Source organism: Suricata suricatta, chromosome X (assembly GCF_006229205.1).
Source record: "Suricata suricatta isolate VVHF042 chromosome X, meerkat_22Aug2017_6uvM2_HiC, whole genome shotgun sequence".
Taxonomy (NCBI): Eukaryota; Metazoa; Chordata; class Mammalia; order Carnivora; family Herpestidae; genus Suricata; species Suricata suricatta.
This window is the reverse complement of record NC_043717.1, coordinates 38,029,078-38,038,446: the sequence shown is the minus strand read 5'-3', so window position 1 is coordinate 38,038,446 and position 9,369 is coordinate 38,029,078. Positions and strand designations below refer to the sequence as shown.

The 9,369-nt window shown below is 41.2% G+C and overlaps 1 non-coding gene across 1 annotated transcript; it reads left to right on the top strand.

Moving 5' to 3' along the window:
• The first annotated feature begins 317 nt into the window (after positions 1–317).
• Positions 318–445, top strand: LOC115284511. The gene has a single exon (XR_003905257.1). It is a non-coding gene; the product is annotated as a small nucleolar RNA SNORA19 (small nucleolar RNA).
• The last annotated feature ends 8,924 nt before the right edge of the window (positions 446–9,369 follow it).

The window sequence follows — 9,369 nt, the reverse complement described above, 5'->3', positions numbered from 1 at the left end:
TCAAATGAAAATATCTAGACAGAAATATGAAAAATAAGGGTGCCTGGGTGGCTCAGTCGGTTAAGCGGCCGGCTTCGGCTCAGGTCATGATCTCACAGTTCGTGGGTTCGAGCCCCGAGTCGGGCTCTGTGCTGACAGCTGGCTCAGAGCCTGGAGCCTGTCTTCGGATTCTGTGTCTCCCTCTCTCTCTGACCCTCCCCTGCTCACTCTGTCTCTCTCTCTCAAAAATAAATAAAAGACATAAAAAAATTTTAAAAAAAGAAATATGAAAAATAAAAAAGGATAGGAAATACAGAAAGAAGAATAAGAGACATAGTGTGCACATTTCATTGTATTTTTTCTTTATCTCAAGAGAAAAGATATTTCTATGAACTAAATAAACCTTTGGAGGTAAAATCGCAGCATGGTTAATTTAGTCATTGCTGTCAGTCACCTTCAGACAAGCATCAATAAAGCTATGTATCACATTTGTATTTTCCTGCTCTGTGTGATGTTTTTATATGTTAAAAAATCGAAAAAAGTTTCACAGATGTTTTAGTGTCTGTTACTTAGAGAGTATAATCTGTTTTCAATGTAATGGACTTTACAGAAAAAAAAAAGAGAGCGAGATATAGAGGAATCAGTGATAAGATCTTGTTTCCATTTAATTTGGGTCCCAGGAGGAAAAATAAATAACAGTATAGGAGCAATATTAAAGATATAATGGCTGAGGGTACCTGAGTGACTTAGTCAATTAATCATCTGACCCCAGTTCAGATCATAATCTTGCACGTTTCATAAGTTTGAACCTTGTGTTTGGCTCTCTGCTGGTGGTGCAGGGTCAGCTTGGGATTCTTCTCTCTCTCCCTCTCTCTCTGCCCCTCTCCCACTTTCCATATCTCTCTCTCTCTCTCTCAAAATAACTAAATAAATAAACTTGAAAGATATTATAACTGAGAATTCTCCAAAATTGATTTTTTAGAAAGATATAGAGCAAAAGATCGGTAAGGAACAGAGAGACAGAGAAAGAGAAAGAGAGACACAGAGAGAGAGAGAGAAAGAGAGAGAGAGAGAGAAAAAATCTTAAACAGGCTCCACATCCAGCATGAGCCCCATGCAGGACTCAATCTCATGACCCTAGGCTCATGACCTGAGCCAAAATCAAGAGTCAGACACTCAACTGACTGAGCCACCCAGGTGCTCCTCCAAATTTGATTTTTAAAAATCATTTTAAAAGAACGAAGTAGGAGGTGAGGTTAGAAAAGCACTTTAACATCAGAGTATCAAGTACTGTCTCAAGTCTAAGGGATTGATTTATAGCAGATGGGGTGGAATTCCAGAGACCTGAAGGATGAAGGGCCATTTGCTTAAAAAAAAAAAAAAAAAAACCAAGAACAAGAAAGGGTAAAGTGTGAATACTTCAATGAAGTCAAGGGTCAAATCTGAGACAATGGACCTTACCGGTCAAGTCCAAGCAGAGAGGAGGGAGACCAAAAGCAGAAGAAAAACATCCCACAGGTTGGGGCTTAGGCAGAACTGAAATGGAATAAGAAACCAGAGCCAAGCGCAGTTGTGAAATCCCATCCCTTTCATGTAAACAGAGTCTGACTATCTGAGGCAAATGGTTTAATTTGGCTTAAAGGCGTAGTACTGGGGTGGATGGCTGAAGGCTTTAAGGAAGTGAATAACTTAGTACTAATTGTGTTTTACAAAGATAACTCTGTAGTCAGTGTGACAGATGGGCTGAAGAACTTGTGATGGCTATGAGCTCACAATTGGGGATTAGGTAATCCTAGATTAAATATATAAATAAAGTGAATAAAGTTTAGCATTCCACGTGGTTTAAAAAAAAATCCATTTCAGGGTGCCTGGTTAAGCATCCGACTCTTGATTTTGGCTCAGGTCATGATCTCATGGTTCGTGAGTTCGAGCCCCACGTTCGGCCCTGCGCTGACAGTCCCGAGCCTGCTTGGGATTCTCTCTGCCCCTCCCCTGCTTCCCCTCTCTCTCTTGCTCTCTCAAAATAAATAAATGAACTTTAAAACATTAAAAAATTTTTTTAAATCTGCTTCTATTAGCCCTGTCTCCTCCTAGGTCTTGTTGCCTCACTCCCTGGACCTCGGTTTTCCCATCTCTAAATTGGATATCTTCATAGGGTTGTTTTTAAGTTAATGAAATAATGAATGCAAAGTGCTTGAGTCCGTGCTTGGTATGCAATAGGTATGCAGTGAACCGTAATAGGGCTTTTTGAGGAGAAACCGGAGGCAGCAAGACCATCCAGAATTGTATTGAGACGGGCTAAGGGCATCAGGATAGGTACAGGTGTGATCCTGTCACCAGATATGAGAATGAAGAGGCAGGGGTGGAGGGGTAGATGAAGGCGGGCTTGAGGCCAGGGATTGAGCATGTTTGAGGGGGCCTGTGTGGGTGAAGAGGATAGGGGCCATGGACCAAGGCAGAGACGGGACATTAGCAGCCCACACTTGTACTTTTCTAGGACGCAAGCTCTGTGTTCAATTGGGGGACACTCACTGAACCCTAACCCTGGATAACATTGACAGTCACCGGCCTGGATTAAACAAATTCATGCATGCTCCCACGGATACAAAAAAGATGCATTTGATTTTCAGAACTGAAGGGGCCCACTGTAGCCCAATGTTCTGCAAGAATGTCCAAGCCCCGGGGCTTCTGGGTGGCTTGTTCGATTGAGCCTCTGACTGTTGATTTCAGCTCAGGTCATGATCTCATGGCTGGTGGGGTAGAGCCCAGCTTCTGGCTCTGTGCTGATGACAGCGTGGAGCCTGCTTAGGATTCTCTCTCTCTCCCCTCCTCTCTCTCTCTCTTTCTCTCTCTCTCTCTGCCCCTCCCTGGCACTCTCTCTCACTCTCTCTCTCTTTCTCAGTAAATAAACAAACATTAAAAAAAAGAATGTACAAGCTCAGTGTAACTTTGATCAGAGGCAAACACTTCAATGATCTGTCCTATGAGGATCCCAACAATTTGTAGAAGCCGAGTGTGCTGTTGATTTCTCATACAACGGACGAAGTAATTCACAAATATTAAAAGAAAACTTACTCGTTTAGGTAATCTACTCCCCCTTTCCCCATGGCCATGCCTTCAACCAAACTCAATACTTACGAGTAACAGCTCAGAACAGACACTGCTTATCTTCTCAGCCCAAGCAAGCTGTCTTGCAAAAGAGGTAGAGAATAGATTGCAATTCCCCAGAAGGTCTCTGCTTTCTCCCCTTATTGCTCTCAATTAAACAGAAGGAAATCAGTTTCTCAAAGGAATTGATGAGGCTCAAATTCTTTGGGTGGCGAGGTAAAGTGTGGAGGCCGAAAGGCTCACTAGGGAAGTGTTCAATCAGTGGGCAACACCAGCAAGTTGTTTACCTTGGTTATTTTTGGTGACTCCAGCTCCACCACTGCGAGAAGCAGGCAGAGGGAGGTAAGAGGTGGCTGAGGAACTAGGGAGGAACCTTCTCCCACTTCTAGTACCTTACAGAGTCTCCTGACAAAGCCCTGTTTCCTTCAAGTTAACCCCTACACTGCCAACTTCACTATCAGCCAGCCCTACGAAAAGTGTATTAAGTGACATGATCCCTGGTCTAAATTTAGTGCTGATTCAGGTTGCTTTCAGTTTATTTCCATGTATGGACAATGGCTCGGGGGCTTATTTGGGAGAGGAACCATGCCCATCTGGCCAATCATCATGCAAACCCACACATGACCCCCCCCAACACCTGTGTCTGGCACACAGCATTCTGTGATTGTTCCCCAGACTTAATGAGAACGAGCACATAATTGTTGATCTTCTTCTTCTCAATCTAGAGACACCAAGAAATATTTTTCCACTTCAACAGCAGCTCTTGAACTACCAGTTTTAATATTTGCTAACAGTTGTGCAATCATCCAATAATTAATTCTCACAGTATCTTGTGGGATTAGTTATCCTCATGAAAGCTTTATGGATAAAGAAATTACATTGAAATCCTGGCTTAAGAATAAGGGAGAGGCAAAGTTTCAACTTGAACTTCAGATGGAAATTGCTGAAAGCTAGATTCAGGCCAATTTATGCTTAAAGATATTAATCAGTGACAGTGATGGTAAAGATTTGGAGACGGCTGTTTTCTAATTACATGTCCTTAACTACCTACTTAACCCATTTGTCTTTCTCCTAACGAGACATATCTTGATGAAAGGGGAAAGAAGTAGTTACCTTTTTAATGGTCTATCAAATTCTGTCCTCAAGCCAAGGGTGTCATTATCACCACAGCGGGTCAAGGCCATCGTTCCTTCTCTCCCCTTCCCATCTACAGTCATCCATCAGCAAGTACAATCACTCGACCTCTTAGGTCTGTTTTAGCATTTTCATTTGATTGCTTCTATTCTAGCCCCAGCCCTTGCCTTGGAAGAGTGAAATGGCCTTTTAAAAGGTTCACTCTGCAATCGTTCTTAGTTTCTTACAACCCATGCTCCTCAGATCAGGATACTTTGATACTCTTTTATGAACATAAATCAGTTCATGTGACATCTCTGCCTTACAATGCATTTCAAATAAATTTGAAACTCTTTTCCAAGGCCTACAAGGGTGTTTTTTTATGTTTTTATTTATTTTTTGAGAGAGACAGAGAGAGAGCACACATGAGCACATGGGGGAGGAGCAGAGAGAGAGAGAGAGAAACAGGGGATCTGAAGTAGACTCCAGGCTCAGAGCTGACAGCAGAAGCCCAATGTGGGGCTCAAACTTATGAACCGTGAGATCGTGACCTGAGCCAAAGTCAGGCGCTCGACTGCCTGAGCCACCCAGGCGCCCCAAGGCCTACAAGACTTTATGTGATGTAAACTCTTTGAATCTACAAGGATGTAAATCCTTGCTTTCTACATTCCTATCATTACAGCCCTAACCATCTAAACATCTTGCTATTCCTTAAGCATGGTGACCTTATTTCTACCTCTGAGGTCTTGTACCTGTTGTTTACCATTTTCTAGTGTTGCCAGCATTGTTGTTGATACAACAGTTTTTCACTGAACTGTAGGGCTGACAAGCAAAAATCAAGGGTATTCTTTCTGACTAGTGCTTTTTTGTCAAGCTGTTTCTTCCTCAGTCCTGAATGAAACCCTGGACAGATCCCATAGCTTATTTAATGTTTTTTCAGATATGAAAAGGTCCAGGAAAATCTGAAGTTCTGATTCTCCACAGATGAGGCACCACTCAGTGGGTGGCATTGGAAATTGATGGGGTTCTTCTGGTTATTTATTGGTGGGGGGTGAGATTGAATGGACTTTGGCTAGATACGGGCCAGAGAGACTAGGGTTCCTGCAGTAAGTGAATACTGGATGGCTTTTGATCCTTATGGATATTTGTGGACATGGGAACCTTAAGTACAAAGTATTTTTTGCATTGGGTTTACTATACACCAAATTTCTTTGCAAACACGGAAAAAGTCGAAGGACTATTGGGCATTGTCTTGTTCAGAACTTTACAATTGTTCACCATTTCAGAAGATCATGTTACTAACAGAGACACCATTTGTGATATATAAATAACCACTGCAACCCACTCATATCAGACTTAGTAGTAGCTAGAGCATTCAATGTATGAATACCCTTACTTCTTTTTTTTTTTAAGTGTAGGTATTTATTTTGAGAGAGAGCAAGCACCAGAGGGGGAAAAGTAAAGAGAGAGGGAGAGAGAGAATCCCAAGCAGGCTCCACACTGTCAGCGTGGAGCCCCATGCAGAGTTCAAACTCACAAACCATGAGATCATGACCTGAGCTGGAATCAGACGATTAACTGACTGAGCCACCCAGGCACCCCACTTAGTCCTTCTTTGTTTTTTTTCTTAATGTTTAAATTCTATTGAAATCCAAGTTAATTAACATACAGTGTAATAATGATTTCAGGAGTAGAATTTGCGGATTCATCACTTAGATATAACACCCGCTGGTCATCCCAACAAGTGCCCTCCTTAACGCCCATCAGTCTTTCAGCCCATCCCGCCCACCTCCCCTCCAGCAACCCTCAGTTTGTTCTCTGTATTTAAGAGTTTCTTATGGTTTGCCTCCCTCTCTATTGTGATCTTATTTTTCCTGCCCTTCCCCTATGTTCATATGCTTTGTTCCTTAAATGCCACCTATGAGTGACATCATATGATATTTGTCTTCCTCCGAACTGAGTCCTTATTTCAAATGGTTAAACATGAAGAGGAAACGTTAATTATATTCATTTGAATACGGTTACTTCACTTCAACCCAGACTTATTATGTAGTTGCAAGCATTTGATTTATGGTGTCATCATCTAGTGTAGTCACGCCAAAACATTTATATATTGAAATGGGTATTATTTTATTGTGAAGTGCTTTTCTGTTTTAAATTTCTTCTTCGTATTACAGTTACAACATTCCACTTCTTTCTTTATTTTTCAAATCGTGTATGTAGCTGGCTTGTATTATTTATACATTTCATTTCAGAATATTAAAGAGTAGTGTTATAAAATATTTATTATTAAAAGAGGGCATTGAGTCTAACATGATTGAGGATGAGCCCAGATTCTCAAGAAATCTGATATCCTTGTACCACATCCCTCCCCCGGACCAGCTCACTTCTACAATAGCCTCTTTTCTTGCTTTGCTTTCAGGGGAGCCCAGGTGCCCAATTTCATTCCAATCCCTGCAGCCTCCAAATTCCAGAAAGCACAACTGTCCAGGCAGTTTTCTTAAACCACTCAACTAAGGAAGAGGAAACTGAGAGAAATAGGACAGTACCTCAATGAATCCTCTTCTAAAAAAATTTTTCCCCATCAGTACACTTTCTCTTTACCAATCTTATGTGCCCTGTGCATGTGAGGACCTTCGGGGAGGGAACCAGTTTTTGCTACCTCTTCTGCACGTCCTACATAGATTATCTGGCCCTTTGTTTTAGAATTTGACACAGGCGGATGGTTCAGTCGGTTAAGCGTCAGACTTTGGCTCAGGTCATGATCTCACAGTCGTGAGTTCGAACCCTGCATGGGGCTCACTGCTGTCAGTGTGGAGCCAGCTTCAGATCATCTGTTCCCCCCTCCCCACCGCCCCTTCCCCGGGCTGTATCACTCTCTCAAAAAATAAATAAAGGTTAAAAAAAAAGAGCACAGTTTGAGAACATTTACCACGACTCCAAGGCAAGGAAGATCTGCTTTTTAACATTCAAAGGGATAAGGATTCCTCTAGGAATCAATATGAGTATTGGGTGAAAACGGATAATTTTTCAACAGCCCACTTCTCTATATGACAAAATTATATGTGATCCCCATGGTAACCACGAAGAAAATATCTATAGAATATATGGAAAAGTAAGTCAGTACATCAACATGTACTCAATTCCACTGAACTGTATACTTAAAAATGGTTAAATGGTAAGTTTTATTTTATGTATATTTTGCCACAGTGGAAAAAAACCTCACCAGTAATTACAGTGATTGTTTAGAATTAAGACAAACAAAAGATTGGGCAAGGGAGAATTATGTTAGTGCTGATCCTCTTTAGAATTGCTCGTATATGGTGATAGTAAAAACAAGATTGCTTTCAGGGAGTGTGCGTGGCTCAGTCGGTTAAGCCTCTGACTCTTGATTTTGGCTCAGGTCATGATCCCACAGTTTGTGGGACTGAGCCCCGTATTGGGCTCTATGCCAACAGTGCAGAGTCTGCTTGGGATTCTCTGTCCCCCTCTTTCTGTCCCTCCCTTACTTATGCACATGCTCTCTGTCTCTCAAAATAAATATATTAGCTTAAAATTTTTTGAGCCCCCCAGATAAGGGATTTTCAACTGTTAAGTATGAGCAACTATTTCTTTGTTTTATAAATTCATACAAATTCCTCTGGTCAAGGATTCTTTTTTTTAAATTTTTTAAAAATGTTGATTTATTTTCAAAAGACAGACAGAGTGTGAGCATGGGAGGGGCAGAGAGACACAGGAAGACACCGAATCTGAAGCAGGCTCCAGGCTCTGAGCTGTCAGCACAGAGCCCGATGCGGGGCTCGAACCCATGAACCATAAGATCATGACCTGAGCCGAAGTCGGACACTTAACAGACGGAGCCACCCAGGCGCTCCTAGTCAAGTACTCTTTTAACCTCAGGGGTACCTTTGTTGAACAAAATAGACAAGACTCTTGCTCTTGTGGAACTTCTATGGGGAAGAGGCAAGTCTCAAATTACTAGACTAGAAGTGGAGCAGGAAGCTAAGGGGGAGTGAAGAAATTTACTGAAACATTTTGGGAAGAACCGTGCTGGCCATCTCTTCATACAGTCTCTCACATTTGGGAGGGCTAATGACAATGGGCTGTGAATATGCATCACGTGATGTCCTATCTTTGGTAAACTTGTGACACGGATAGAGTTACAAAGAGTTGTGGATTGAGGGGCTTCCTCTGATTAAGACAGGTTGCAAATAAATATTAATGCACTAAACCGGAATCAACTCTCCATATTTCCCCCACATCACCTTTGGCATATTTCTGTTTATAATATTAGCATTTAAAAAGCTGCAAATCTTTTTGTGGATTGCATTATCAAATAGACCCATGTCAAAACCAAAATGAACAATGGCTTCCCATCTCATTCAGTGTAAAAGCCTACAAGGTCTTACATAATCTGCACCCCTTTCCCACAACACATAGTGTGTGTGTGCGCACGCACACGCACACACACACACACACACATACACACTCTTTGACTTCATCTCTCACCCTCTCCTGGTTCTATTCTTACATCATTGGCCACTTTGCCACTCTTTGAAAATCTTGGCATAAAATTTGCCCCAGGGCCTTTGCACTGGCTGTTCCCTTTGCTTAGAGCACTCTTCTTTCAGATATCTAAATGATTCACTTTTTAAAGTTTTTGTTAAACTATTACCTTTTCAATGAAGTCATCACTTTATACTTACAAGTCCCCCTCACCCTATATACATACTTTCTACTTGATTTATCACCATGGTATTTATCATCGTCTAATAAACTATTCTCTCCCCACACTACAATGTAAACTGCATGAGTGCAAGAATTTTTTGTCTGTTTTGTTTACTGATATATTCTCAGCAAGAAAACTACCTGGTTAAAAAGAGTGTTCATCAACAATCTGTTGAATTAATGAATAAATGAAAAGGAAGGAAAAGGGAAACAAAGAACAAAAGAGAAAAAACTTCAGAAATTATTTTACTCTCAGGAAGATACAGCCATTAAATAGTAACCAATGCACTAGTTTTCTTCTTACTCTCACTTTTGCTTCCTCTGATGGAATAGGTAAGGAAGATAAGAATAAATAATGCATCCGTTAGAGAACTTAAAATTTTTCAAAATGTTTTTATCTACGTCTTATTTGATCAAAATGTTAGACTACATTTCTAGAAA